The following is a 9,973-nucleotide window of genomic DNA, read 5'->3' as shown; positions in this document are numbered from 1 at the left end:
CAAAGTAAACATACCACTTGATGCCTTTTTATTTAAATTAGAGGTAAGTTTAAACTTTACCTCTACCCCCCCCCCCTAATGTGCAAATATAAACCCTGAACTAGTATATATAGGGGTGGGGTAAAATTCATTTCCAGCAAATATGATAATAATAATTTTTGTTGGAAATGAGTTTTACCCCCACCTCTATATACCAATTCAGGGCATATATTTACACATTAGGGGGAGGGGAATTTTTTTATTCCTATTATTGATTTATGAATAAAGTAAACATAGCACATGATGCATTTTTTTTACTCTTTCCAAATATAATAATCATTTTTATTGAAAATGAATTTTACCCCCACCTCTATATATACCAATTCAGGGTATATATTTGCACATTAGGGGGTGGTGGTAAATTTTATTTCTGGGGTAAATGGGAGGTAAGTTTAAACTTTCTCCTCACCTCCCTAATGTGCAAATATATACCCTGAATTAGTATATAGGCTATAGGAGCGGGGTAGAATTCATTTCCAACAAAAACAATTATTATATTTGGAAAGAGCATAAACAAAGACATTAAGTGGTATGTTTACTTTATTCATAAGTCAATAATAAGAACAACAAAAATTGGTAAATTTTTACCAAATCATATTATTGACTTACAAATAAAGTGAATATACCAATTGATGCCTTTTTTTATGCTCTTTCCAAATATAATAATCAATTTTGTCAGAGATGAATTTTACCCTCACCCCTATAGGCTATATATCAATTCAGGGTATATATTTGCAACATTAGGGGGATAGGGGCAAATTTTATTTCTGATGTAAATGGGAGGTAAGTTTAAACTTTACCCCACCCCCCTAATATGCAAATACATACCCTGAAATGGTATATAGGCATTGGGGTAAAATTAATTTCTGACAAAAATGATTATTATATTTGGAAAGAGCATAAAAAAGGCATCAAGTGGGGTAAAGTTCTACAAAATCATATTATTGAGTTAGGACTAAAGTGAATACACCATTTGATGCCTTTTTTATGCTGATTACAAATATAATAATCATTTATATTGGAAATGAATTTCAGCCCCCCCCCCCGATATAGGATATACCTAACCTAACCCTGAATTGACCTATATAGGGGGGGGGCTGAAATTCATTTCCAATAGAAATGCTTATTATAGGCCTATTCGTAATCAGCATAAAAAAAGGCATTGAATAGTGTATTCACTTTAATCCTAACTCAATAATATGATTTCATAGAACTTTACCTCAAGTGGTATATTCACTTTATTCATAAGTCAATAATATGATTTGGTAAACATTTACCAAAAAATGTTTATCTGACTTGTAACAAAATAACAAAAATGGATATAGGCCTAAACAAATTTTGTATGCATTTTTTAGGTTTTTTGTGTAACCCTCCCCCTGAAAAAATCTTTGAGTAACCCCCCTCCCCCCCCCAAAAAAAAAAGAAAATCCTGGGTACAGCCTTGCTTCCTGGGACATACCTTAGCATGTAGATCCATCCCTGAAAGTTTCATTTTCCTAACCTAAACCATTTCCAAGATAGCCAAAAGTAGCTAAAGTATAATTTTACCAAAATTTTACCTAATAAGGATTTACAGAGATCTAACTGTTAAAGAAGTTATTAGCTGTTCAAATGCTGGGTATCTTAGGCTATTGTCAGTAGGCTATGCCTAGCTGATAAGTCTAGGCTACTTTGCTTTCAACCAATTAGCCTTGTCGACTTACCTTTGAATCTAAGTTCATTTTCTGCCTCAACTGCAATAAGTGGCAGAGTATGAGACATGTTGTCGGCTTTCAATTAACCTAATCCTAGGACTTTTCAAGAGGTAAATATTTCTTTTCTTTCTAGAACCCCAAGACATGACGGTCTTTAATTTAAGCCCCCAGAACGAAATATAGATGGTAGTAACAGTAGACTAACAGTGTAACAGTAACAACAGTTCTAAAGCGATGCCTAAATACCTGAACCTGTCTGGTATCAGGTCTAGAAGTCCAATTCTTGAATTTTTGACCAATCAGGTTCACAATCAAAATCGACAAAACTTAAAACGACCTTCCAATTTCACTTTTTAATAAAGACCAGAAAGAAAATCAGGAAACTAAAAATTTACAGGGAGAAGATGGGTAGGAAGTGAATGCGTGGACACGGATTTACTTTATTCATCCTGCTTATTATTGCACCAAATCTGGACATTGCTCGTTTTTATTCAAAATCACTACCTAGTTTTTCTCAATGAGTACCATGACAATGAAAAACTCTAAAAAGGGAGTTTTGATAACTATATACACATACGAAAACGGCTTTTTTGCTGATTCCAAATATTTAAAATTCATCAGGTTTAAATCTACACACCCAAAGCTGAGAGCCTGAGAAAATTTGGCTGAATTTCAACACAAGTGAGGAAAACAACCTAAAAAGGGCAAGTGATCTTAATGAAAATTACACCATCAAATTCAACCAGACAGCCTTATTGTAGAAGTTTCAAGCTCTTATCCACAAAAATATGGACTTTAGCTTTTTTGTTCAAGAAGTAAGATCCCGGAAGTCTGCTTATTTGTATATTTCTTTGTTGTTGTTTTTTCTAGCTGGCATTGAATCAGATCAATAGTCCTAGAAAATCATGAGGGGGTTTATTCAAACCAAAATTAAAAGTTTTATTGCTCTGTTTAATTAGCCAAAAAGATCATAGCACAGCAAAGTGGCGTGTTTTGCCATTTTGTATCACAAAACCGAATAGCAGAAAATCGAAAATTCTAGGACAGCCAATCGACTTAAAACTATTTAAAAATTATGTATTGAGCTTCTCAGATTATGAGGCAGCAAGGCCGTACCCAGTATTTTTTTCGGAGGGGGTTTTACTCAAAGATTTTTTTTCGGGGGGGGGGGGGAGGTTGACAAAACCTAAAACAAAATTCAAAATTTTTTAATCCATTTTTGTTACGTTTTTACGAGTAAAAAAAAACAAATAGGGAGGGGTTCAACCCCTTTTTGGGTATGGCCTTGTGAGGCAGTAATGTCGTGCGGTAATGTATTCGTTCCTAAAGACTCGCGTAGTCATCATTCTGAGTCTTAAAAAGGGCACTAGAACTTCTCATTACAAACCTAATGAGTCACCTCCAAAGTTTATACGATCACCCTTTCTATATTCCCAGCTTATGAAACAGTAATGTCATGCGGTAGCGCATTCATTTCTAAGGACTCGTGAAGGTAATGTAAATTTAACCAATTAATTTAAAACTAAGGATTGAACGACGAATGTTTTTTGACAAATGATTATTGATATCGTGAACGTTGATAAAAAAGAAGAAAAACCAAATTTATGGGGATTTCAAAAAATAACTTGAAATCACAAAAGCGGTGTCAGATAAAAAAGGAAAACTGTACTAATGGAATCAACATATACAAAACCCCCACATAGGTAAATTTGAGTCCCATCATGAGCAAAATGGAAAACTCTTTTTCGTGTCTCATTGTATGAGAAGCAGAGATGTGTCCGTTTTCTTTTGTTTGTTTTTTTAACGCTAATGGCGCACTTAAACATCATATAGAGATGTTTAAGGAATCATTTGAAAGGAAGTCGCTATATCTACGTGCTTTGTCAAAGTAACATAAGATAATATTAAAACAAAATCCAATTGTAGACAAAAATTACATCTTCATATACCAGCTAATGTAACACTCGAATATTTTGACAATATAATGTAACACACTTACCTTTTGAAACGTTGCTTCTCTGGGATATGATGTCAGAGAGATCATAAGTAGGTAAGCATACCCTATCAGCAAATTATTAATTGAGGGTAGGCGCCATTTAAAGCTGATTCAGGAGTGGTGACGGTTTTTACAGAAATGTTATTCAAGGACAATGCTTCATAAATGCTTGGAATTTTATCTGCAACTTTTCAAAGATAAGTTCAAAGGAAATAAAAACAACTAGTGCCGCTGACGGCTTAATAGTACCGAGTGGACCGCACCGCAATTTTTATCGAAAAGCAATTTTAAGCATACCCTACCAAAAAACTATCAAGCGAGGATAAGCGCTATTTAAGGCTGATTCAGGAGTGGTAACTGTTTTTATAGATATGTTATTCAAGGATGATGCTTCACAAATGTTTGAAATTTTTTTCTGCAACTTTTCAAAGATAAGTTCAAAGGAAATAAAAACAACTAGTTCCACTGACGACTCAATAGTACTGAGTGGACCGCACCGCAATTTTACCAAAAAGCTTGACAAAGGCTGTGTTAGAATAAGATTTCAATTACAGGTCTAGTTTTATCGGTCTAAGTTGATCTAAAGTTCTAAAATTATTTTTAAAGCACCAGTATTAAAGGCATGATTAATAATATTCTTCAGAATCAGGAAGGATCAGAAATTAATTTCTACCACCACCCCCCCCCCCCCTCTAAAATGCCTTCTATATTTATCTGAAGGCTCAGATAGTTAGGAAAGTGGGGCATAGAACCTTGCCTTCTGAGGCTATCTATTCAAAGATCCATCAGCTCTCCTTCATAATGGCTTATGTGCAACTACATACCACTGTGCATAACTTTATTAAGCCTCAATTGGACAAACTTGGTTACGTGAAGCTTCAAATAAATGTCTGTACTAACTGTTTTGTGTGGAGTATGTGTGCCTTGAGGAAATAATTCTTCACCGCGAGACATTTTTGTCTCTGAAACTGAAATTCTTGGTGCATTGTTTTTTTTTATTATTTTAAGTTGATTGGCCATCTCAAAGTTTTCACTCGATAACATTTTGGCACCCTCTGGGCCAATATTGTCGTTTGTACCACAAAATGGCCAGAAACACTACTTTGCTGTGGCTATATTTGTTGCTAGTTAAAGATTCGATAAGACTTTCAAAGTCCTTTCTATAGAGCCTTCTTCTGATATTATAGAACTATTGGCTGGATACGATCACCCTGAGAAAAAAACAACAACAAACAAACCAATACAGAATTCCGTGATCATCCTAGACACAATAAAATAAATCAAAATCTCACATTTGCAGATTGGGCTTGAAATCACTAAAATATTTATCTGATATGCTGAATTCAATAGTGGAATTTTCATCAAAATCACTTACCCTTTTGGGTGTGTTTCCCCGTTTTTTGTTTTTTTTTGTAAATGGAGCAAATTTTCTCAGGCTTCTAAATTTTGTTGCATTAGAAATCAAAATAATGTGTCGATTGTTTCGATGTATAAAATACTATCAAAACTTCTTTCTTTCAAAGTTCTAATATACTATTGGAATGAGTTGCTTCTAACTTACAGTTCATTGCCATGAACTGTCTAGTACACACAAAAAAAAACTTACAACACAATGTTCTGTTTAAACGAGGAGTTAGAAAATTTGGGCATAAAAATACACTTTTCGAGGCATCAGAGATCCCCTCCCTACACAATGACCCTTCCAATAATATTCGATGCGCAATTATACGTTATAATATCAAGTGAACGAAATTGCTTAAATCAAGCTTTAAGAAAATGTCTATATTGACCGTTTATTTTGTATGTACTACGTGACTCTCCTTAAGAACGAGTGCGTCACCGTATGTCATTTCCATCTTCAAAGCTGGGAACCTCAATATATAGCTTTCTTAAAATTTTAAATCGACTGGGACCTTTTGTGACGTTAAAATATGAATGAAATATTTTATGCTACCATGAAAACATTTTCTCTGAGTATGAGCAAACTTTCACCCTTCAGTACCCATATTCAGACTTATCCCAAGTAAAGAGAGATTAGAGATTAATTTCTACTTCCACCCCTACTCAGACCCTTCTCTGTATTTATTTGAAGGCTCCTGAAAATTTAGAAAATTTGTACACCCCCCCCTCCCCCACCAAAACAATGAGTAAATGCCCCCTTGATAATTGCTGATGCGTATTCATGCATCACACTGCATAATTTTATCAAATATCAAGGGAAACAATATTGTTAAATGAAGCTTTGAAATATATGTCTATGCTAACTGATAATTTTCTATGGGAGCATATAAGGTTTATATAGAAAGGGTGATCAAATAAACTTCGGAGGGGGCTCATTGGATTGGTAATCAGAAATTCTAGTGCTATTTTTAAGACTCGGAGTGATGACTACGTGGTTCAAGTCAATTGGATGTCTCAGAAATTTCAAACTTCGTGATACTCAGCTATGATGGTAACCCCCCACACACCTCGTATTTTCCCGAAATGCATCTGATAGAAATTTGAGAAGGCCATTTTTTGTCGTAGAAACTACGAAAAAGGCTCATTCGATTAGAAATTAAAAGGGCTAGTGCCCTTTTTATTAGTCAGAAATGATTGGAGGGCACCCCCCCCCACGCCCATCAATTGCCAAAATACATCTAATCAAAATTTGGAGCCATTTTGTCAGTGCAGTTGAAAGGTCTGGAAATTATGTCTTTGACAGTCCCCATACCTTCTCAAGACCAGAACATAATATGCACTTTACTAAAAAAAAGCTGTGGATTGTCAGTTTATTCTAAATATACTGATATATATTCCTTAAAATTTTTAATTTATTAAAGTTAAAAAGGTAAAAACATCTTAAACGCATTCTGTTTATTCAAATCACACCATAAATAACCGAGTCAAACTCAAAACGAGCAAAAATTAACATGAATAGGGCTGACAGAACATAATTTGCACTTTACAGAAAACACAATACATTTAAAATGTTTTCACTTTGTTTTTACTTGTTTAAAATGTTTTTGCTGGATATATGAAGGGGGAAGACCTCCCCCTTGCACTGTAATGACAGTGCGAGACTCTGGTGCCCTTATTAAGAATAACAAGAGATTGGAGGACAAATAGCCCTCCCCTCAAGCCCATTCATTTTCCAAACGCATTCAGTAAAAATTTTGAGACTTCCATTTTGTTCAGAATAGCAGAACGGTCCAACAACTATATCCTTAGGGATATTAGGCATCTCAACCCGCACAATTATGCAATTGGTCCATTCTGCTCTTTAGCTTTCTTTGAAAAACTTGTCTTGTGGAATTTTTTTTTTTTTAATTAATTGCTAAAAAATTAGAGTTGGAAAATGACAATTCAGGTCAGATGGACAAAAAAGGCCACCATTTTGTCAAAACTTGAAAAGATGATTGGTGGTATTCAGATTGATCCGTACAAAAAACTAAACAAAGAGGTTGCCTCAATTGCAAATGCACTATCCATGTTCTATAGATCCCCAAAAGTGAAGAAAAGATTCAGATTACGGGTCGATATAATGGATGCTATGCGATAGACAAATTCATTTAAGAAAAATTGAAAAAGATACAAAAGCCAGATCGTAATAGGCTACGTGATTTATATGGAATCATATCCAACTTTTATTTTCAAACAGCCAAATTGAGATCAAACACAAGAAACGTGGAAAAAGAAGTAGAAAAGATGCAACAAGTAGAATTTGGAAGTTCAGGCTTGAATATAAGGAAATTGCACTGTATCAAAGGCCAGAATTTGTACGAGAATACAGGAAAAATGAGACTAGAGAAGAAGGTTTAGATTTGAGTGGAAATAAAATTGAGCCCCTAGAACTGAACGAAGTGAGTCGGGATCAATATGAAGTAAATCAAAACACATTATTCGATTTTCACATGACTGTCTCGACGAATCAAACAGATGTGGTGGAATTTCATCTAAAAAATGGAGTAACCCTATCCTGAATGATAGTTTCCAGAAAACAGCTTTACATTATGCTGCTGATAAAAGTATATTATATATTTGTCAGCTACTAGTTTCAAACGGGGTAATTACAAATGCATTAAATTCTAAAAATCGTACCCCTATACATTTTTCTGCCAGACGAGGCGCATTAGATATTTGTCAGCTACTAGTTCCAAATGGTGCTCTTATAAATGCCTTAGATTCTGATAATGACACACTTCTATATTGTGCTGTGAATTCAAATGCGCTGGTTGTGGTTAAATATCTTGTAGAAAAGGGAGCAGACCCCCATTTAGACAATTGTAGAAAGGTGACAACCTTAGATACAGCTGCTAAACAAAGCTCACTGGCTATTCTACTTCTGAATGGTAAAACCGAAGTTGGCTCTTAGGTAAAAGATATCTAAAAAAGAGCTGGGACTGAAACAACTATTCTGATTACCAATATCTTAAAAATATAAGCGTCAAACTTGTAACTGATGATTGTGTGAAATTAGGCTGGTTGATTTTTCCATTTCTCTTAAGACTATAACCTGATTTCCACTGTAAAATTATAGATGTTTCCAATACACATTGGCTGCAGCAAAATAAAAATAATTTGAACAGTGAATCCAGCTGAAAAGGTTAAACAAGACTGTAAAGTCAAGTTGCCAAAATGTAGACAAGTGGTTCAAGTCAAGAAAATGACATATAGGGGATAAAGTAATTGGAAGTTTTTGTGAAGGAAAGTTCAGGTGTATAGTCTAAAAAGTTATAGTTGTGCATACATCTGTCGGTGTGCCTTACGCAAAATAAAACAAACTCAGAAATTGTTCTTACTCGCTTCATACTATTTCAACTCGCTGTTTATTTATCTTTTTTAAGTGAGGATCAGATATAAAAAAGGAAACAATAGTGATAGTGTGAACGCAATCTTACTTTATAATTCAATTGGCTAATTACTTATAATTACTAATGATAATAATTACATTACATAATAAAAATGGTAGTAATAAAGCCACAATTTCATCAAAATGATTTTATTTGTGCAATTGACATTGCTGTGTTATTAGGTTTGACCCCCCCCCCCCCAAAAAAAAAACTTTTTTGAACAGCTCGTAAAAACATAACAAATAATTTTCAAATATAATTACAAATAAATTAATAAATAAGTTATTTAATAACAAATAATTCATTTTTAAATTAACAATAAATTGACAAATAATTTATTAAAAAGTAAAATAATTAACAAATATAAATAATTTTTTATGCATTTGTCAATTTTTTGTGCCTAAAGAGTCACGTAGTCCATACTAAATAAACCGTAAATATAGACATTTACTTAAAGTTTGACTTGACTAAGTTTATTCAGTTACTATTTGATAAAATAATGTACAGTGACATAAAATTGCGCATCAGCTATGGAAGGGTCGTTATGTAGAAGGGGGGGGGGGCTCGAAAAGTGTATTTTTATGCCTAGATTTCTAACTCCTCGTCAACCTTAACATAAATATAGAAGAGGGTGGGGGTGTATAAATAAATCTATAATTTCCCTGCATTTGGATTAAGCGTGAATATAGGGGCTGCGGTGTTATAGCTCCCTTCTTTCTGCCGGCTTCCTTTAATAATATAATAATAATTTATTTATTACCCACTATGAACAAAAGAAGTGGAGTACATCAAAAACAAAAAAACAAAAAACCAAATTGCACACTAAAGAATTATTTACATAAAACAACATAAATTATGGTGCGCAGTAAGACCTGCAGATTCCGAACGCTTTCCCGCAAGCACAGTCACATTTTTCCCGTAAATCAGGGAGGCCGAGTCGCGATATTAGATGCTGGTTCTTTGTAGCATAAAAGGTTAGACTCGTATACTTACTGGCACAAAAAGTGGAGAGGAGAAGGGGGGTCGTCTTCAGGGAATTCCCATGGAGAGGGGCACCAGTGTAAACGTGAACTTTGCTTTTGTAGACGTTTAAACTGAAAGATTGTGTTCTCAGTTTAATTTTTTATATGCTAAACAGTTCATGGCAACGAACTGTAAGTTAGGAGTAACTCATGCTAAAAGTAACCAGAACTTTAAAAAGGGAGTTTTGATAGCAATATATAAATTTAAAGAATCGACTTTTTATTTTGCTTCTACTCTTAGATGAATAATTGTCAAGTGCCTGAGCCATCAAGCACCTTTAGTTCTAAGTTTTATTACGAGCCAGCGTTTGATTCAGCTAATAGAAGAGCTTTAGCGAAGGTCCTTGTAGAGTTAATGTAGGAAATGAGGTTAGTAGCTGGTTTCGTACA

The sequence above is a fragment of the Artemia sp. Qi Xiang Cuo genome, chromosome 19 (genome assembly GCF_049724085.1).
Source record: "Artemia sp. Qi Xiang Cuo chromosome 19, ASM4972408v1, whole genome shotgun sequence".
NCBI classification, from domain to species: domain Eukaryota; kingdom Metazoa; phylum Arthropoda; class Branchiopoda; order Anostraca; family Artemiidae; genus Artemia; species Artemia sp. Qi Xiang Cuo.
This window is presented reverse-complemented; position numbering follows the sequence as displayed.